The sequence below is a fragment of the Schistocerca gregaria genome, chromosome 8 (assembly GCF_023897955.1).
Source record: "Schistocerca gregaria isolate iqSchGreg1 chromosome 8, iqSchGreg1.2, whole genome shotgun sequence".
NCBI classification, from domain to species: Eukaryota; Metazoa; Arthropoda; class Insecta; order Orthoptera; family Acrididae; genus Schistocerca; species Schistocerca gregaria.
Genome location: NC_064927.1, coordinates 6,529,096 through 6,549,299, shown reverse-complemented (window position 1 = coordinate 6,549,299; position 20,204 = coordinate 6,529,096). Strand labels below are relative to the sequence as shown.

Genomic DNA, 20,204 nt, shown 5'->3' with positions numbered 1-20,204 from the left:
ATGCTCTTGAGCTTGAAACACACACTACAAGACCGGTGTTAACTAGCGAAATGGTCGGCAGAGTGCCGTCACCGCGAGTTTCCACTGGCACTTGCACATCTAAAACAACGTCGGAAAGTAACTCGTTCGCCTTTTGAGTCACATCAAGTATGAGTGTTAATTTTGACGCCACTAGCTCTGCAGGTTGTCATGCAATTCCTTACCTCTCAGAAATGATTATGAAATAAAAGTGAAGTACGTGACGAGTGTGACGTTAGGAAAACATTAGGCAGCATGGAGAGATTCTGTATGGGACCACCCAACCCAAACGAGTACTGTGTGACGTGCTGCCCGGCAAGTATTCACCGAAGCAGCCCGGCTAGCTCAGTCGGTAGAGCATGAGACTCTTAATCTCAGGGTCGTGGGTTCGAGCCCCACGCTGGGCGAAACGTAATTTTGTTCCGCTGTAAATGTAAATTACCGTTTTTCTGATTAACGTGATGTAATGGAAATAGCAACTTTAAACTTTGCCTACGTCTCTGTCAGTCGCAAGGAAACTGTATTTGAAGGTGAAGGTGATTTTGTAGACATGTGTGAAAGACATGTTCTGAAATGCAAGTGTTGTTGTTTGGAGAGGACATCGGTTACGTGTCAGATGTGTAGCCAAGCAGTAATGGGTCGCCATAGCTGCAAATATTAGTCGGTATTATGAAGTGTTGTCAGCTGAAGTCTGATGATCCAGACGACCGTAAGGACGAATTACGCAAATGTACCGCTAGGATGCGCCTCTTTAGCTCAGTGGTAGAGCACTGGACTAGTAAACCAAGGGTCGTGAGTTCCATCCTCAAAGGAAGAAGTCGAATTTTGGAAATCAGTTGCGCGTCGTGGCCGTATAGCGAACAGTATCTGTGATGACGAACAGTTAGCGACATGCCTTTTATTAAGAATTACTCTCAGATGTGATTAAGGCGAATGGCGCAGATAAAGCCTTTGCAAAAGCGTTTCAGCATAAGGTGGGGCGAGGCAGTCTGAATTACATTTTATAGATGTATTTCTCACTTATGTCAGAGCCTCTCGCGGTCGTCGTCGTCGTCGCCGCTGCCGCCGCTTCTGCAGAAGTAGCAAATGGCCATCGTGGCAAATGCGGCGAGGCACGCTCTGCCTTCGATTCCGTATGCACAAAGTGTGTGGTCTTGTTTCCCAGTCTATATTTGGTCGGTCACGTAAGAGGTTGAATGTAACGAATGGGTGGGAAAGAGCAATGGCAGCGGCTGCGTAGAACGAAAACACAAATTATCAGGGGGTGTGAGCGTTTCGAGATGAGTCATATACAAGTTGCACTTGTTCGTCAGTGACTGTGTGGCCTAATGGATAAGGCGTCGGACTTCGGATATGAAGATTACAGGTTCGAATGCTGTCACGCTCGTGTTTAATCAGTTCTGAAAAAGAAACATACCGTTTTAATGTAGTATTTGAGCAGTACGAAACCGTCTGAATGTTGCTGTTGCCCATTTTCTGCTTGGAGATGCTCTTGAGCTTGAAACACACACTACAAGACCGGTGTTAACTAGCGAAATGGTCGGCAGAGTGCCGTCACCGCGAGTTTCCACTGGCACTTGCACATCTAAAACAACGTCGGAAAGTAACTCGTTCGCCTTTTGAGTCACATCAAGTATGAGTGTTAATTTTGACGCCACTAGCTCTGCAGGTTGTCATGCAATTCCTTACCTCTCAGAAATGATTATGAAATAAAAGTGAAGTACGTGACGAGTGTGACGTTAGGAAAACATTAGGCAGCATGGAGAGATTCTGTATGGGACCACCCAACCCAAACGAGTACTGTGTGACGTGCTGCCCCGCAAGTATTCACCGAAGCAGCCCGGCTAGCTCAGTCGGTAGAGCATGAGACTCTTAATCTCAGGGTCGTGGGTTCGAGCCCCACGCTGGGCGAAACGGAATTTTGTTCCGCTGTAAATGTAAATTACCGTTTTTCTGATTAACGTGATGTAATGGAAATAGCAACTTTAAACTTTGCCTACGTCTCTGTCAGTCGCAAGGAAACTGTATTTGAAGGTGAAGGTGATTTTGTAGACATGTGTGAAAGACATGTTCTGAAATGCAAGTGTTGTTGTTCGGAGAGGACATCGGTTACGTGTCAGATGTGTAGCCAAGCAGTAAAGGGTCGCCATAGCTGCAAATATTAGTCGGTAATATGAAGTGTTGTCAGCTGAAGTCTGATGATCCAGACGACCGTAAGGACGAAGTTCGCAAAAGTACCGCTAGGAGGCGCCTCTTTAGCTCAGTGGTAGAGCACGGGACTAGTAAACCAAGGGTCGTGAGTTCCATCCTCAAAGGAAGAAGTCGAATTTTGGAAATCAGTTGCGCGTCGTGGCCGTATAGCAAACAGTATCTGTGATGACGAACAATTAGCGACATGCCTTTTATTAAGAATTACTCTCAGATGTGATTAAGGCGAATGGAGCAGATAAAGCCTTTGCCAAAGCGGTTCAGCATAAGGTGGGACGAGGCAGTCTGAATTACATTTTATAGATGTATTTCTCACATATGTCAGAGCCTCTCGCAGTCGTCGTCGTCGTCGACGCCGCCGCCGCTTCTGCAGAAGTAGCAAATGGCCATCGTGACAAATGCGGCGAGGCACGCCCTGCCTTCAATTCCGTATGCACAAAGTGTGTGGTCTTGTTTCCCAGTCTATATTTGGTCGGTCACGTAAGAGGTTGAATGTAACGAATGGGTGGGAAAGAGCAAGGGCAGCGGCTGTGTAGAACGAAAACACAAATTATCAGGGGTGTGAGCGTTTCGAGATGAGTCATATACAAGTTGCACTTGGTCGTCAGTGACTGTGTGGCCTAATGGATAAGGCGTCGGACTTCGGATCTGAAGAGTACAGGTTCGAATGCTGTCACGCTCGTGTTTTATCAGTTCTGAAAAAGAAACATACCGTTTTAATGTAGCATTTGAGCAGTACGAAACCGTCTGAATGTTGCTGTTGACCATTTTCTGCTTGGAGATGCTCTTGAGCTTGAAACACACACTACAAGACCGGTGTTAACCTGCGAAATGGTCGGCAGAGTGCCGTCACCGCGAGTTTCCACTGGCACTTGCACATCTAAAACAACGTCGGAAAGTAACTCGTTCGCCTTTTGAGTCACATCAAGTATGAGTGTTAATTTTGACGCCACTAGCTCTGCAGGTTGTCATGCAATTCCTTACCTCTCAGAAATGATTATGAAATAAAAGTGAAGTACGTGACGAGTGTGACGTTAGGAAAACATTAGGCAGCATGGAGAGATTCTGTATGGGACCACCCAACCCAAACGAGTACTGTGTGACGTGCTGCCCGGCAAGTATTCACCGAAGCAGCCCGGCTAGCTCAGTCGGTAGAGCGTGAGACTCTTAATCTCGAGGTCGTGGGTTCGAGCCCCACGCTGGGCGAAACGGAATTTTGTTCCGCTGCAGATGTAAATTACCGTTTTTCTGATTAACGTGGTGTAATGGAAATAGCAACTTTAAACTTTGCCTACGTCTCTGTGAGTCGCAAGGAAACTGTATTTGAAGGTGAAGGTGATTTTGTAGACATGTGTGAAAGACATGTTCTGAAATGCAAGTGTTGTTGTCTGGAGAGGACATCGGTTACGTGTCAGATGTGTAGCCAAGCAGTAATGGGTCGCCATAGCTGCAAATATTAGTCGGTAATATGAAGTGTTGTCAGCTATAGTCTGATGATCCAGACGACCGTAAGGACGAAGTACGCAAAAGTACCGCTAGGCCGCGCCTCTTTAGCTCAGTGGTAGAGCACTGGACTAGTAAACAAAGAGTCGTGAGTTCCATCCTCAAAGGAAGAAGTCGAATTTTGGAAATCAGTTGCGCGTCGTGGCCGTATAGCAAACAGTATCTGTGATGACGAACAATTAGCGACATGTCTTTTATTAAGAATTACTCTCAGATGTGATTAAGGCGAATGGCGCAGATAAAGCATTTGTCAAAGCGGTTCAGCATAAGGTGGGACGAGGCAGTCTGAATTACATTTTATAGATGTATTTCTCACATATGTCAGAGCCTCTCGCGGTCGTCGTCGTCGTCGCCGCTGCCGCTTCTGCAGAAGTAGCAAATGGCCATCGTGGCAAATGCGGCGAGGCACGCCCTGCCTTCGATTCCGTATGCACAAAGTGTGTGGTCTTGTTTCCCAGTCTATATTTGGTCGGCCACGTAAGAGGTTGAATGTAACGAATGGGTGGGAAAGAGCAAGGGCAGCGGCTGTGTAGAACGAAAACACAAATTATCAGGGGTGTGAGCGTTTCGAGATAAGTCATATACAAGTTGCAATTGGTCGTCAGTGACTGTGTGACCTAATGGATAAGGCGTCGGACTTCGGATCTGAAGATTACAGGTTCGAATGCTGTCACGCTCGTGTTTTATCAGTTCTGAAAAAGAAACATACCGTTTTAATGTAGCATTTGAGCAGTACGAAACCGTCTGAATGTTGCTGTTGACCATTTTCTGCTTGGAGATGCTCTTGAGCTTGAAACACACACTACAAGACCGGTGTTAACCTGCGAAATGGTCGGCAGAGTGCCGTCACCGCGAGTTTCCACTGGCACTTGCACATCTAAAACAACGTCGGAAAGTAACTCGTTCGCCTTTTGAGTCACATCAAGTATGAGTGTTAATTTTGACGCCACTAGCTCTGCAGGTTGTCATGCAATTCCTTACCTCTCAGAAATGATTATGAAATAAAAGTGAAGTACGTGACGAGTGTGACGTTAGGAAAACATTAGGCAGCATGGAGAGATTCTGTATGGGACCACCCAACCCAAACGAGTACTGTGTGACGTGCTGCCCGGCAAGTATTCACCGAAGCAGCCCGGCTAGCTCAGTCGGTAGAGCATGAGACTCTTAATCTCAGGGTCGTGGGTTCGAGCCCCACGCTGGGCGAAACGGAATTTTGTTCCGCTGCAGATGTAAATTACCGTTTTTCTGATTAACGTGATGTAATGGAAATAGCAACTTTAAACTTTGCCTACGTCTCTGTGAGTCGCAAGGAAACTGTATTTGAAGGTGAAGGTGATTTTGTAGACATGTGTGAAAGACATGTTCTGTAATGCAAGTGTTGTTGTTTGGAGAGGACATCGGTTACGTGTCAGATCTGTAGCCAAGCAGTAATGGGTCGCCATAGCTGCAAATATTAGTCGGTAATATGAAGTGTTGTCAGCTGAAGTCTGATGATCCAGACCACCGTAAGGACGAAGTACGCAAAAGTACCGCTAGCCCGCGCTTCTTGAGCTCAGTGGTAGAGCACTGGACTAGTAAACCAAGAGTCGTGAGTTAAATCCTCAAAGGAAGAAGTCGAATTTTGGAAATCAGTTGCGCGTCGTGGCCGTATAGCAAACAGTATCTGTGATGACGAACAATTAGCGACATGCCTTTTATTAAGAATTACTCTCAGATGTGATTAAGGCGAATGGCGCAGATAAAGCCTTTGCCAAAGCGGTTCAGCATAAGGTGGGACGAGGCAGTCTGAATTACATTTTATAGATGTATTTCTCACATATGTCAGAGCCTCTCGCGGTCGTCGTCGTCGTCGCCGCTGCCGCTTCTGCAGAAGTAGCAAATGGCCATCGTGGCAAATGCGGCGAGGCACGCCCTGCCTTCGATTCCGTATGCACAAAGTGTGTGGTCTTGTTTCCCAGTCTATATTTGGTCGGCCACGTAAGAGGTTGAATGTAACGAATGGGTGGGAAAGAGCAAGGGCAGCGGCTGTGTAGAACGAAACACAAATTATCAGGGGTGTGAGCGTTTCGAGATGAGTCATATACAAGTTGCACTTGGTCGTCAGTGACTGTGTGGCCTAATGGATAAGGCGTCGGACTTCGGGTCTGAAGATTACAGGTTCGAATGCTGTCACGCTCGTGTTTTATCAGTTCTGAAAAAGAAACATACCGTTTTAATGTAGCATTTGAGCAGTACGAAACCGTCTGAATGTTGCTGTTGACCATTTTCTGCTTGGAGATGCTCTTGAGCTTGAAACACACACTACAAGACCGGTGTTAACTAGCGAAATGGTCGGCAGAGTGCCGTCAACGCGAGTTTCCACTGGCACTTGCACATCTAAAACAACGTCGGAAAGTAACTCGTTCGCCTTTTGAGTCACATCAAGTATGAGTGTTAATTTTGACGCCACTAGCTCTGCAGGTTGTCATGCAATTCCTTACCTCTCACAAATGATTATGAAATAAAAGTGAAGTACGTGACGAGTGTGACGTTAGGAAAACATTAGACAGCATGGAGAGATTCTGTATGGGACCACCTAACCCAAACGAGTACTGTGTGACGTGCTGCCCGGCAAGTATTCACCGAAGCAGCCCGGCTAGCTCAGTCGGTAGAGCATGAGACTCTTAATCTCAGGGTCGTGGGCTCGAGCCCCACGCTGGGCGAAACGGAATTTTGTTCCGCTGCAGATGTAAATTATCGTTTTTCTGATTAACGTGATGTAATGGAAATAGCAACTTTAAACTTTGCCTACGTCTCTGTCAGTCGCAAGGAAACTGTATTTGAAGGTGAAGGTGATTTTGTAGACATGTGTGAAAGACATGTTCTGAAATGCAAGTGTTGTTGTTTGGAGAGGACATCGGTTACGTGTCAGATGTGTAGCCAAGCAGTAATGGGTCGCCATAGCTGCAAACATTAGTCGGTAATATGAAGTGTTGTCAGCTGAAGTCTGATGATCCAGACGACCGTAAGGACGAAGTACGCAAAAGTACTGCTAGGCCGCGCCTCTTTAGCTCAGTGGTAGAGCACTGGACTAGTAAACCAAGGGTCGTGAGTTCCATCCTCAAAGGAAGAAGTCGAATTTTGGAAATCAGTAGCGCGTCGTGGCCGTATAGCAAACAGTATCTGTGATGACGAACAATTAGCGACATGCCTTTTATTAAGAATTACTCTCAGATGTGATTAAGGCGAATGGTGCAGATAAAGCCTTTGCCAAAGCGGTTCAGCATAAGGTTGGACGAGGCAGTCTGAATTACATTTTACAAATGTATTTCTCACATATGTCAGAGCCTCTCGCGGTCGTCGTCGTCGTCGTCGTCGTCGTCGCCGCCGCCACTTCTGCAGAAGTAGCAAATGGCCATCGTGGCAAATGCGGCGAGGCACGCCCTGCCTTCGATTCCGTATGCACAAAGTGTGTGGTCTTGTTTCCCAGTCTATATTAGGTCGGTCACGTAAGAGGTTGAATGTAACGAATGGGTGGGAAAGAGCAAGGGCAGCGGCTGTGTAGAACGAAAACACAAATTATCAGGGGTGTGAGCGTTTCGAGATGAGTCATATAAAAGTTGCACTTGGTCGTCAGTGACTGTGTGGCCTAATGGATAAGGCGTCGGACTTCGGATCTGAAGATTACAGGTTCGAATGCTGTCACGCTCGTGTTTTATCAGTTCTGAAAAAGAAACATACCGTTTTAATGTAGCATTTGACCAGTATGAAACCGTCTGAATGTTGCTGTTGACCATTTTCTGCTTGGAGATGCTCTTGAGCTTGAAACACACACTACAAGACCGGTGTTAACTAGCGAAATGGTCGGCAGAGTGCCGTCACCGCGAGTTTCCACTGGCACTTGCACATCTAAAACAACGTCGGAAAGTAACTCGTTCGCCTTTTGAGTCACATCAAGTATGAGTGTTAATTTTGATGCCACTAGCTCTGCAGGTTGTCATGCAATTCCTTTACCTCTCAGAAATGATTATGAAATAAAAGTGAAGTACGTGACGAGTGTGACGTTAGGAAAACATTAGGCAGCATGGAGAGATTCTGTATGGGACCACCCAACCCAAACGAGTACTGTTTGACGTGCTGCCCGGCAAGTATTCACCGAAGCAGCCCGGCTAGCTCAGTCGGTAGAGCATGAGACTCTTAATCTCAGGGTCGTGGGCTCGAGCCCCACGCTGGGCGAAACGGAATTTTGTTCCGCTGCAGATGTAAATTACCGTTTTTCTGATTAACGTGATGTAATGGAAATAGCAACTTTAAACTTTGCCTACGTCTCTGTCAGTCGCAAGGAAACTGTATTTGAAGGTGAAGGTGATTTTGTAGACATGTGTGAAAGACATGTTCTGAAATGCAAGTGTTGTTGTCTGGAGAGGACATTGGTTACGTGTCAGATGTGTAGCCAAGCAGTAATGGGTCGCCATAGCTGCAAATATTAGTCGGTAATATGAAGTGTTGTCAGCTGAAGTCTGATGATCCAGACGATTGTAAGGACGAAGTACGCAATAGTACCGCTAGGCCGCGCCTCTTTAGTTCAGTGGTAGAGCACTGGACTAGTAAACCAAGAGTCGTGAGTTCCATCCTCAAAGGAAGAAGTCGAATTTTGGAAATCAGTTGCGCGTCGTGGCCGTATAGCAAACAGTATCTGTGATGACGAACAATTAGCGACATGCATTTTATTAAGAATTACTCTCAGATGTGATTAAGGCGAATGGCGCAGATAAAGCCTTAGCCAAAGCGGTTCAGCATAAGGTGGGACGAGGCAGTCTGAATTACATTTTATAGATGTATTTCTCACATATGTCAGAGCCTCTCGCGGTCGTCGTCGTCGTCGTCGTCGTCGTCGCCGCCGCCGCTTCTGCAGAAGTAGCAAATGGCCATCGTGGCAAATGCGGCGAGGCACGCCCTGCCTTCGATTCCGTATGCACAAAGTGTGTGGTCTTGTTTCCCAGTCTATATTTGGTCGGCCACGTAAGAGGTTGAATGTAACGAATGGGTGGGAAAGAGCAAGGGCAGCGGCTGTGTAGAACGAAACACAAATTATCAGGGGTGTGAGCGTTTCGAGATGAGTCATATACAAGTTGCACTTGGTCGTCAGTGACTGTGTGGCCTAATGGATAAGGCGTCGGACTTCGGATCTGAAGATTACAGCTTCGAATGCTGTCACGCTCGTGTTTTATCAGTTCTGAAAAAGAAACATACCGTTTTAATGTAGCATTTGAGCAGTACGAAACCGTCTGAATGTTGCTGTTGACCATTTTCTGCTTGGAGATGCTCTTGAGCTTGAAACACACACTACAAGACCGGTGTTAACTAGCGAAATGGTCGGCAGAGTGCCGTCACCGCGAGTTTCCACTGGCACTTGCACATCTAAAACAACGTCGGAAAGTAACTCGTTCGCCTTTTGAGTCACATCAAGTATGAGTGTTAATTTTGACGCCACTAGCTCTGCAGGTTGTCATGCAATTCCTTACCTCTCAGAAATGATTATGAAATAAAAGTGAAGTACGTGACGAGTGTGACGTTAGGAAAACATTAGGCAGCATGGAGAGATTCTGTATGGGACCACCCAACCCAAACGAGTACTGTGTGACGTGCTGCCCGGCAAGTATTCACCGAAGCAGCCCGGCTAGCTCAGTCGGTAGAGCATGAGACTCCTAATCTCAGGGTCGTGGGTTGGAGCCCCACGCTGGGCGAAACGGAATTTTGTTCCGCTGCAGATGTAAATTATCGTTTTTCTGATTAACGTGATGTAATGGAAATAGCAACTTTAAACTTTGCCTACATCTCTGTCAGTCGCAAGGAAACTGTATTTGAAGGTGAAGGTGATTTTGTAGACATGTGTGAAAGACATGTTCTGAAATGCAAGTGTTGTTGTTTGGAGGGGACATTGGTTACGTGTCAGATGTGTACCCAAGCAGTAATGGGTCGCCATAGCTGCAAACATTAGTCGGTAATATGAAGTGTTGTCAGCTGAAGTCTGATGATCCAGACGACCGTAAGGACGAAGTACGCAAAAGTACCGCTAGGCCGCGCCTTTTAGCTCAGTGGTAGAGCACTGGACTAGTAAACCAAGGGTCGTGAGTTCCATCCTCAAAGGAAGAAGTCGAATTTTGGAAATCAGTTGCGCGTCGTGGCCGTATAGCAAACAGTATCTGTGATGACGAACAATTAGCGACATGCCTTTTATTAAGAATTACTCTCAGATGTGATTAAGGCGAATGGCGCAGATAAAGCCTTTGCCAAAGCGGTTCAGCATAAGGTGGGACGAGGCAGTCTGAATTACATTTTATAGATGTATTTCTCACATATGTCAGAGCCTCTCGCGGTCGTCGTCGTCGTCGTCGTCGTCGTCGTCGTCGTCGTCGTCGCCGCCGCCGCTTCTGCAGAAGTAGCAAATGGCCATCGTGGCAAATGCGGCGAGGCACGCCCTGCCTTCGATTCCGTATGCACAAAGTGTGTGGTCTTGTTTCACAGTCTATATTTGTTCGGTCACGTAAGAGTTTGAATGTAACGAATGGGTGGGAAAGAGCAAGGGCAGCGGCTGTGTAGAACGAAAACACAAATTATCAGGGGTGTGAGCGTTTCGAGATGAGTCATATACAAGTTGCACTTGGTCGTCAGTGACTGTGTGGCCTAATGGATAAGGCGTCGGACTTCGGATCTGAAGATTACAGGTTCGAATGCTGTCACACTCGTGTTTTATCAGTTCTGAAAAAGAAACATACCGTTTTAATGTAGCATTTGAGCAGTATGAAACCGCTTGAATGTTGCTGTTGACCATTTTCTGCTTGGAGATGCTCTTGAGCTTGAAACACACACTACAAGACCGGTGTTAACTAGCGAAATGGTCGGCAGAGTGTCGTCACCGCGAGTCCCACTGGCACTTGCACATCTAAAGCAACGTCGGAAAGTAACTCGTTCGCCTTTTGAATCACATCAAGTATGAGTGTTAATTTTGACGGCACTAGCTCTGCAGGTTGTCATGCAATTCCTTACCTCTCAGAAATGATTATGAAATAAAAGTGAAGTACGTGACGAGTGTGACGTTAGGAAAACATTAGGCAGCATGGAGAGATTCTGTATGGGACCACCCTACCCAAAAAGTACTGTGTGATGTGCTGCCCGGCAAGTATTCACCGAAGCAGCCCGGCTAGCTCAGTCGGTAGAGCATGAGACTCTTAATCTCAGGGTCGTGGGTTCGAGCCCCACGCTGGGCGAAACGGAATTTTGTTCCGCTGCAGATGTAAATTACCGTTTTTCTGATTAACGTGATGGAATGGAAATAGCAACTTTAAACTTTGCCTACGTCTCTGTCAGTCGCAAGGAAACTGTATTTGAAGGTGAAGGTGATTTTGTAGACATGTGTGAAAGACATGTTCTGAAATGCAAGTGTTGTTGTTTGGAGAGGACATCGGTTACGTGTCAGATGTGTAGCCAAGCAGTAATGGGTCGCCATAGCTGCAAACATTAGTCGGTAATATGAAGTGTTGTCAGCTGAAGTCTGATGATCCAGACGACCGTAAGGACGAAGTACGCAAAAGTACCGCTAGGCCGCTCCTCTTTAGCTCAGTGGTAGAGCACTGGACTAGTAAACCAAGGGTCGTGAGTTCCATCCTCAAAGGAAGAAGTCGAATTTTGGAAATCAGTTGCGCATCGTGGCCGTATAGCAAACAGTATCTGTGATGACGAACAATTAGCGACATGCCTTTTATTAAGAATTACTCTCAGATGTGATTAAGGCGAATGGCGCAGATAAAGCCTTTGCCAAAGCGGTTCAGCATAAGGTGGGACGAGGCAGTCTGAATTACATTTTATAGATGTATTTCTCACATATGTCAGAGCCTCTCGCGGTCGTCGTCGTCGTCGTCGTCGTCGCCGCCGCCGCTTCTGCAGAAGTAGCAAATGGCCATCGTGGCAAATGCGGCGAGGCACGCCCTGCCTTCGATTCCGTATGCACGAAGTGTGTGGTCTTGTTTTCCAGTCTATATTTGGTCGGTCACGTAAGAGGTTGAATGTAACGAATGGGTGGGAAAGAGCAAGGGCAGCGGCTGTGTAGAACGAAAACACAAATTATCAGGGGTGTGAGCGTTTCGAGATGAGTCATATACAAGTTGCACTTGGTCGTAAGTGACTGTGTGGCCTAATAGATAAGGCGTCGGACTTCGGATCTGAAGATTACAGGTTCGAATGCTGTCACGCTCGTGTTTTATCAGTTCTGAAAAAGAAACATACCGTTTTAATGCAGCATTTGAGCAGTACGAAACCGTCTGAATGTTGCTGTTGACCATTTTCTGCTTGGAGATGCTCTTGAGCTTGAAACACACACTACAAGACCGGTGTTAACTAGCGAAATGGTCGGCAGAGTGTCGTCACCGCGAGTCCCACTGGCACTTGCACATCTAAAGCAACGTCGGAAAGTAACTCGTTCGCCTTTTGAATCACATCAAGTATGAGTGTTAATTTTGACGGCACTAGCTCTGCAGGTTGTCATGCAATTCCTTACCTCTCAGAAATGATTATGAAATAAAAGTGAAGTACGTGACGAGTGTGACGTTAGGAAAACATTAGGCAGCATGGAGAGATTCTGTATGGGACCACCCTACCCAAACGAGTACTGTGTGATGTGCTGCCCGGCAAGTATTCACCGAAGCAGCCCGGCTAGCTCAGTCGGTAGAGCATGAGACTCTTAATCTCAGGGTCGTGGGTTCGAGCCCCACGCTGGGCGAAACGGAATTTTGTTCCGCTGCAGATGTAAATTACCGTTTTTCTGATTAACGTGATGTAATGGAAATAGCAACTTTAAACTTTGCCTACGTCTCTGTCAGTCGCAAGGAAACTGTATTTGAAGGTGAAGGTGATTTTGTAGACATGTGTGAAAGACATGTTCTGAAATGCAAGTGTTGTTGTTTGGAGAGGACATCGGTTACGTGTCAGATGTGTAGCCAAGCAGTAATGGGTCGCCATAGCTGCAAACATTAGTCGGTAATATGAAGTGTTGTCAGCTGAAGTCTGATGATCCAGACGACCGTAAGGACGAAGTACGCAAAATTACCGCTAGGCCGCGCCTCTTTAGCTCAGTGGTAGAGCACTGGACTAGTAAACCAATGGTCGTGAGTTCCATCCTCAAAGGAAGAAGTCGAATTTTGGAAATCAGTTGCGCATCGTGGCCGTATAGCAAACAGTATCTGTGATGACGAACAATTAGCGACATGCCTTTTATTAAGAATTACTCTCAGATGTGATTAAGGCGAATGGCGCAGATAAAGCCTTTGCCAAAGCGGTTCAGCATAAGGTGGGACGAGGCAGTCTGAATTACATTTTATAGATGTATTTCTCACATATGTCAGAGCCTCTCGCGGTCGTCGTCGTCGTCGTCGTCGTCGTCGTCCTCGTCGTCGCCGCCGCCGCTTCTGCAGAAGTAGCAAATGGCCATCGTGGCAAATGCGGCGAGGCACGCCCTGCCTTCGATTCCGTATGCACAAAGTGTGTGGTCTTGTTTCCTAGTCTATATTTGTTCGGTCACGTAAGAGGTTGAATGTAACGAATGGGTGGGAAAGAGCAAGGGCAGCGGCTGTGTAGAACGAAAACACAAATTATCAGGGGTGTGAGCGTTGCGAGATGAGTCATATACAAGTTGCACTTGGTCCTCAGTGACTGTGTGGCCTAATGGATAAGGCGTCGGACTTCGGATCTGAAGATTACAGGTTCGAATGCTGTCACGCTCGTGTTTTATCAGTTCTGAAAAAGAAACATACCGTTTTAATGTAGCATTTGAGCAGTATGAAACCGCTTGAATGTTGCTGTTGACCATTTTCTGCTTGGAGATGCTCTTGAGCTTGAAACACACACTACAAGACCGGTGTTAACTAGCGAAATGGTCGGCAGAGTGCCGTCACCGCGAGTCCCACTGGCACTTGCACATCTAAAACAACGTCGGAAAGTAACTCGTTCGCCTTTTGAGTCACATCAAGTATGAGTGTTAATTTTGACGCCACTAGCTCTGCAGGTTGTCATGCAATTCCTTACCTCTCACAAATGATTATGAAATAAAAGTGAAGTACGTGACGAGTGTGACGTTAGGAAAACATTAGGCAGCATGGAGAGATTCTGTATGGGACCACCCAACCCAAACGAGTACTGTGTGATGTGCTGCCCGGCAAGTATTGACCGAAGCAGCCCGGCTAGCTCAGTCGGTAGAGCATGAGACTCTTAATCTCAGGGTCGTGGGTTCGAGTCCCCGCTGGGCGAAACGGAATTTTGTTCCGCTGTAAATGTAAATTACCGTTTTTCTGATTAACGTGATGTAATGGAAATAGCAACTTTAAACTTTGCCTACGTCTCTGTCAGTCGCAAGGAAACTGTATTTGAAGGTGAAGGTGATTTTGTAGACATGTGTGAAAGACATGTTCTGAAATGCAAGTGTTGTTGTTTGGAGAGGACATCGGTTACGTGTCAGATGTGTAGCCAAGCAGTAATGGGTCGCCATAGCTGCAAACATTAGTCGGTAATATGAAGTGTTGTCAGCTGAAGTCTGATGATCCAGACGACCGTAAGGACGAAGTACGCAAAAGTACCGCTAGGCCGCGCCTCTTTAGCTCAGTGGTAGAGCACTGGACTAGTAAACCAAGGGTCGTGAGTTCCATCCTCAAAGGAAGAAGTCGAATTTTGGAAATCAGTTGCGCGTCGTGGCCGTATAGCAAACAGTATCTGTGATGACGAACAATTAGCGACATGCCTTTTATTAAGAATTACTCTCAGATGTGATAAAGGCGAATGGCGCAGATAAAGCCTTTGCCAAAGCGGTTCAGCATAAGGTGGGACGAGGCAGTCTGAATTACATTTTATAGATGTATTTCTCACATATGTCAGAGCCTCTCGCGGTCGTCGTCGTCGTCGTCGTCGTCGCCGCCGCCGCTTCTGCAGAAGTAGCAAATGGCCATCGTGGCAAATGCGGCGAGGCACGCCCTGCCTTCGATTCCGTATGCACAAAGTGTGTGGTCTTGTTTCCCAGTCTATATTTGTTCGGTCACGTAAGAGGTTGAATGTAACGAATGGGTTGGAAAGAGCAAGGGCAGCGGCTGTGTAGAACGAAAACACATATTATCAGGGGTGTGAGCGTTTCGAGATGAGTCATATACAAGTTGCACTTGGTCGTCAGTGACTGTGTGGCCTAATGGATAAGGCGTCGGTCTTCGCATCTGAAGATTACAGGTTCGAATGCTGTCACGCTCGTGTTTTATCAGTTCTGAAAAAGAAACATACCGTTTTAATGTAGCATTTGAGCAGTACGAAACCGTCTGAACGTTGCTGTTGACCATTTTCTGCTTGGAGATGCTCTTGAGCTTGAAACACACACTACAAGACCGGTGTTAACTAGCGAAATGGTCGGCAGAGTGCCGTCACCGCGAGTTTCCACTGGCACTTGCACATCTAAAACAACGTCGGAAAGTAACTCGTTCGCCTTTTGAGTCACATCAAGTATGGGTGTTAATTTTGACGCCACTAGCTCTGCAGGTTGTCATGCAATTCCTTTACCTCTCAGAAATGATTATGAAATAAAAGTGAAGTACGTGACGAGTGTGACGTTAGGAAAACATTAGGCAGCATGGAGAGATTCTGTATGGGACCACCCAACCCAAACGAGTACTGTGTGACGTGCTGCCCGGCAAGTATTCACCGAAGCAACCCGGCTAGCTCACTCGGTAGAGCATGAGACTCTTAATCTCAGGGTCGTGAGTTCGAGCCCCACGCTGGGCGAAACGGAATTTTGTTCCGCTGCAGAAGTAAATTACCGTTTTTCTGATTAACGTGATGTAATGGAAATAGCAACTTTAAACTTTGCCTACATCTCTGTCAGTCGCAAGGAAACTGTATTTGAAGGTGAAGGTGATTTTGTAGACATGTGTGAAAGACATGTTCTGAAATGCAAGTGTTGTTGTTTGGAGAGGACATTGGTTACGTGTCAGATGTGTAGCCAAGCAGTAATGGGTCGCCATAGCTGCAAACATTAGTCGGTAATATGAAGTGTTGTCAGCTGAAGTCTGATGATCCAGACGACCGTAAGGACGAAGTACGCAAAAGTACCGCTAGGCCGCGCCTCTTTAGCTCAGTGGTAGAGCACTGGACTAGTAATCCAAGGGTCGTGAGTTCCATCCTCAAAGGAAGAAGTCGAATTTTGGAAATCAGTTGCGCGTCGTGGCCGTATAGCAAACAGTATCTGTGATGACGAACAATTAGCGACATGCCTTTTATTAAGAATTACTCTCAGATGTGATTAAGGCGAATGGCGCAGATAAAGCCTTTGCCAAAGCGGTTCAGCATAAGGTGGGACGAGGCAGTCTGAATTACATTTTATAGATGTATTTCTCACATATGTCAGAGCCTCTCGCGGTCGTCGTCGTCGTCGTCGTCGTCGTCGTCGTCGCCGCCGCCGCTTCTGCAGAAGTAGCAAATGGCCATCGTGGCAAATGCGGCGAGGCACGCCCTGCCTTCGATTCCGTATGCACAAAGTGTGTGGTCTTGTTTCACAGTCTATATTTGTTCGGTCGCGTAAGAGGTTGAATGTAACGAATGGGTGGGAAAGAGCAAGGGCAGCGGCTGTGTAGAACGAAAACACAAATTATCAGGGGTGTGAGCGTTGCGAGATGAGTCATATACAAGTTGCACTTGGTCCTCAGTGACTGAGTGGCCTAATGGATAAGGCGTCGGACTTCGGATCTGAAGATTACAGGTTCGAATGCTGTCACGCTCGTCTTTTATCAGTTCTGAAAAAGAAACATACCGTTTTAATGTAGCATTTGAGCAGTATGAAACCGCTTGAATGTTGCTGTTGACCATTTTCTGCTTGGAGATGCTCTTGAGCTTGAAACACACACTACAAGACCGGTGTTAACTAGCGAAATGGTCGGCAGAGTGCCGTCACCGCGAGTCCCACTGGCACTTGCACATCTAAAACAACGTCGGAAAGTAACTCGTTCGCCTTTTGAGTCACATCAAGTATGAGTGTTAATTTTGACGCCACTAGCTCTGCAGGTTGTCATGCAATTCCTTACCTCTCACAAATGATTATGAAATAAAAGTGAAGTACGTGACGAGTGTGACGTTAGGAAAACATTAGGCAGCATGGAGAGATTCTGTATGGGACCACCCAACCCAAACGAGTACTGTGTGATGTGCTGCCCGGCAAGTATTCACCGAAGCAGCCCGGCTAGCTCAGTCGGTAGAGCATGAGACTCTTAATCTCAGGGTCGTGGGTTCGAGTCCCCGCTGGGCGAAACGGAATTTTGTTCCGCTGTAAATGTAAATTACCGTTTTTCTGATTAACGTGATGTAATGGAAATAGCAACTTTAAACTTTGCCTACGTCTCTGTCAGTCGCAAGGAAACTGTATTTGAAGGTGAAGGTGATTTTGTAGACATGTGTGAAAGACATGTTCTGAAATGCAAGTGTTGTTGTTTGGAGAGGACATCGGTTACGTGTCAGATGTGTAGCCAAGCAGTAATGGGTCGCCATAGCTGCAAACATTAGTCGGTAATATGAAGTGTTGTCAGCTGAAGTCTGATGATCCAGACGACCGTAAGGACGAAGTACGCAAAAGTACCGCTAGGCCGCGCCTCTTTAGCTCAGTGGTAGAACACTGGACTAGTAAACCAAGGGTCGTGAGTTCCATCCTCAAAGGAAGAAGTCGAATTTTGGAAATCAGTTGCGCGTCGTGGCCGTATAGCAAACAGTATCTGTGATGACGAACAATTAGCGACATGCCTTTTATTAAGAATTACTCTCAGATGTTATTAAGGCGAATGGCGCAGATAAAGCCTTTGCCAAAGCGGTTCAGCATAAGGTGGGACGAGGCAGTCTGAATTACATTTTATAGATGTATTTCTCACATATGTCAGAGCCTCTCGCGGTCGTCGTCGTCGTCGTCGTCGTCGCCGTCGCCGCCGCCGCTTCTGCAGAAGTAGCAAATGGCCATCGTGGCAAATGCGGCGAGGCACGCCCTGCCTTCGATTCCGTATGCACAAAGTGTGTGGTCTTGTTTCCCAGTCTATATTTGTTCGGTCACGTAAGAGGTTGAATGTAACGAATGGGTGGGAAAGAGCAAGGGCAGCGGCTGTGTAGAACGAAAACACAAATTATCAGGGGTGTGAGCGTTGCGAGATGAGTCATATACAAGTTGCACTTGGTCCTCAGTGACTGTGTGGCCTAATGGATAAGGCGTCGGACTTCGGATCTGAAGATTACAGGTTCGAATGCTGTCACGCTCGTCTTTTATCAGTTCTGAAAAAGAAACATACCGTTTTAATGTAGCATTTGAGCAGTATGAAACCGCTTGAATGTTGCTGTTGACCATTTTCTGCTTGGAGATGCTCTTGAGCTTGAAACACACACTACAAGACCGGTGTTAACTAGCGAAATGGTCGGCAGAGTGCCGTCACCGCGAGTTTCCACTGGCACTTGCAAATCTAAAACAACGTCGGAAAGTAACTCGTTCGCCTTTTGAGTCACATCAAGTATGGGTGTTAATTTTGACGCCACTAGCTCTGCAGGTTGTCATGCAATTCCTTTACCTCTCAGAAATGATTATGAAATAAAAGTGAAGTACGTGACGAGTGTGACGTTAGGAAAACATTACGCAGCATGGAGAGATTCTGTATGGGACCACCCAACCCAAACGAGTACTGTGTGACGTGCTGCCCGGCAAGTATTCACCGAAGCAACCCGGCTAGCTCACTCGGTAGAGCATGAGACTCTTAATCTCAGGGTCGTGAGTTCGAGCCCCACGCTGGGCGAAACGGAATTTTGTTCCGCTGCAGATGTAAATTACCGTTTTTCTGATTAACGTGATGTAATGGAAATAGCAACTTTAAACTTTGCCTACGTCTCTGTCAGTCGCAAGGAAACTGTATTTGAAGGTGAAGGTGATTTTGTAGACATGTGTGAAAGACGTGTTCTGAAATGCAAGTGTTGTTGTTTGGAGAGGACATCGGTTACGTGTCAGATGTGTAGCCAAGCAGTAATGGGTCGCCATAGCTGCAAATATTAGTCGGTAATATGAACTGTTGTCAGCTGAAGTCTGATGATCCAGACGACCGTAAGGACGAAGTACGCAAAAGTGCCGCTAGGCCGGGCCTCTTTAGCTCAGTGGTATAGCACTGGACTAGTAAACCAAGGGTCGTGAGTTCCATCCTCAAAGGAAGAAATCGAATTTTGGAAATCAGTTGCGCGTCATGGCCGTATCGCAAACAGTATCTGTGATGACGAACAATTAGCGACATGCCTTTTATTAAGAATTACTCTCAGATGTGATTAAGGCGAATGGCGCAGATAAAGCCTTTGCCAAAGCGGTTCAGCATAAGGGGGGACGAGGCAGTCTGAATTACATTTTATAGATGTATTTCTCACATATGTCAGAGCCTCTCGCGGTCGTCTTCGTCGTCGTCGTCGTCGCCGACGCCGACGCTTCTGCAGAAGTAGCAAATGGCCATCGTGGCAAATGCGGCGAGGCACGCCGTGCCTTCGATTCCGTATGCACGAAGTGTGTGGTCTTGTTTTCCAGTCTATATTTGGTCGGTCACGTAAGAGGTTGAATGTAACGAATGATTGGGAAAGAGCAAGGGCAGCGGCTGTGTAGAACGAAAACACAAATTATCAGGGGTGTGAGCGTTTCGAGATAAGTCATATACAAGTTGCACTTGGTCGTCAGTGACTGTGTGGCCTAATGGATAAGGCGTCGGACTTCGGATCAGAAGATTACAGGTTCGAATGCTGTCACGCTCGTGTTTTATCAGTTCTGAAAAAGAAACATACCGTTTTAATGTAGCATTTGAGCAGTACGAAACCGTCTGAATGTTGCTGTTGACCATTTTCTGCTTGGAGATGCTCTTGAGCTTGAAACACACACTACAAGACCGGTGTTAACTAGCGAAATGGTCGGCAGAGTGCCGTCACCGCGAGTCCCACTGGCACTTGCACATCTAAAACAACGTCGGAAAGTAACTCGTTCGCCTTTTGAGTCACATCAAGTATGAGTGTTAATTTTAACGCCACTAGCTCTGCAGGTTGTCATGCAATTCCTTACCTCTCAGAAATGATTATGAAATAAAAGTGAAGTACGTGACGAGTGTGACGTTAGGAAAACATTAGGCAGCATGGAGAGATTCTGTATGGGACCACCCAACCCAAACGAGTACTGTGTGACGTGCTGCCCGGCAAGTATTCACCGAAGCAGCCCGGCTAGCTCAGTCGGTAGAGCATGAGACTCTTAATCTCAGGGTCGTGGGTTCGAGCCCCACGCTGGGCGAAACGGAATTTTGTTCCGCTGGAGATGTAAATTACCGTTTTTCTGATTAACGTGATGTAATGGAAATAGCAACTTTAAACTTTGCCTACGTCTCTGTCAGTCGCAAGGAAACTGTATTTGAAGGTGAAGGTGATTTTGTAGA

At 46.6% G+C, this 20,204-nt stretch overlaps 14 non-coding genes across 14 annotated transcripts; all 14 read left to right on the top strand.

Annotated features, from left to right (window-relative positions):
* The first annotated feature begins 352 nt into the window (after positions 1 to 352).
* Trnak-cuu (transfer RNA lysine (anticodon CUU)) lies at positions 353 to 425 on the top strand. Its single transcript has one exon. It is a non-coding gene; the product is annotated as a tRNA-Lys (tRNA).
* A 1,431-nt stretch (positions 426 to 1,856) lies between these two features.
* On the top strand, positions 1,857 to 1,929 carry Trnak-cuu (transfer RNA lysine (anticodon CUU)). Its single transcript has one exon. It is a non-coding gene; the product is annotated as a tRNA-Lys (tRNA).
* A 1,430-nt stretch (positions 1,930 to 3,359) lies between these two features.
* On the top strand, positions 3,360 to 3,432 carry Trnak-cuu (transfer RNA lysine (anticodon CUU)). Its single transcript has one exon. It is a non-coding gene; the product is annotated as a tRNA-Lys (tRNA).
* A 1,427-nt stretch (positions 3,433 to 4,859) lies between these two features.
* On the top strand, positions 4,860 to 4,932 carry Trnak-cuu (transfer RNA lysine (anticodon CUU)). Its single transcript has one exon. It is a non-coding gene; the product is annotated as a tRNA-Lys (tRNA).
* Positions 4,933 to 6,358: 1,426 nt separating this feature from the next.
* On the top strand, positions 6,359 to 6,431 carry Trnak-cuu (transfer RNA lysine (anticodon CUU)). Its single transcript has one exon. It is a non-coding gene; the product is annotated as a tRNA-Lys (tRNA).
* Positions 6,432 to 7,871: 1,440 nt separating this feature from the next.
* Trnak-cuu (transfer RNA lysine (anticodon CUU)) lies at positions 7,872 to 7,944 on the top strand. The gene has a single exon. It is a non-coding gene; the product is annotated as a tRNA-Lys (tRNA).
* Positions 7,945 to 9,382: 1,438 nt separating this feature from the next.
* Trnar-ccu (transfer RNA arginine (anticodon CCU)) lies at positions 9,383 to 9,455 on the top strand. The gene has a single exon. It is a non-coding gene; the product is annotated as a tRNA-Arg (tRNA).
* A 1,451-nt stretch (positions 9,456 to 10,906) lies between these two features.
* Trnak-cuu (transfer RNA lysine (anticodon CUU)) lies at positions 10,907 to 10,979 on the top strand. The gene has a single exon. It is a non-coding gene; the product is annotated as a tRNA-Lys (tRNA).
* Positions 10,980 to 12,414: 1,435 nt separating this feature from the next.
* Trnak-cuu (transfer RNA lysine (anticodon CUU)) lies at positions 12,415 to 12,487 on the top strand. The gene has a single exon. It is a non-coding gene; the product is annotated as a tRNA-Lys (tRNA).
* A 1,450-nt stretch (positions 12,488 to 13,937) lies between these two features.
* Positions 13,938 to 14,009, top strand: Trnak-cuu (transfer RNA lysine (anticodon CUU)). Its single transcript has one exon. It is a non-coding gene; the product is annotated as a tRNA-Lys (tRNA).
* Positions 14,010 to 15,446: 1,437 nt separating this feature from the next.
* On the top strand, positions 15,447 to 15,519 carry Trnak-cuu (transfer RNA lysine (anticodon CUU)). The gene has a single exon. It is a non-coding gene; the product is annotated as a tRNA-Lys (tRNA).
* A 1,444-nt stretch (positions 15,520 to 16,963) lies between these two features.
* On the top strand, positions 16,964 to 17,035 carry Trnak-cuu (transfer RNA lysine (anticodon CUU)). Its single transcript has one exon. It is a non-coding gene; the product is annotated as a tRNA-Lys (tRNA).
* Positions 17,036 to 18,478: 1,443 nt separating this feature from the next.
* Positions 18,479 to 18,551, top strand: Trnak-cuu (transfer RNA lysine (anticodon CUU)). The gene has a single exon. It is a non-coding gene; the product is annotated as a tRNA-Lys (tRNA).
* Positions 18,552 to 19,989: 1,438 nt separating this feature from the next.
* On the top strand, positions 19,990 to 20,062 carry Trnak-cuu (transfer RNA lysine (anticodon CUU)). Its single transcript has one exon. It is a non-coding gene; the product is annotated as a tRNA-Lys (tRNA).
* The last annotated feature ends 142 nt before the right edge of the window (positions 20,063 to 20,204 follow it).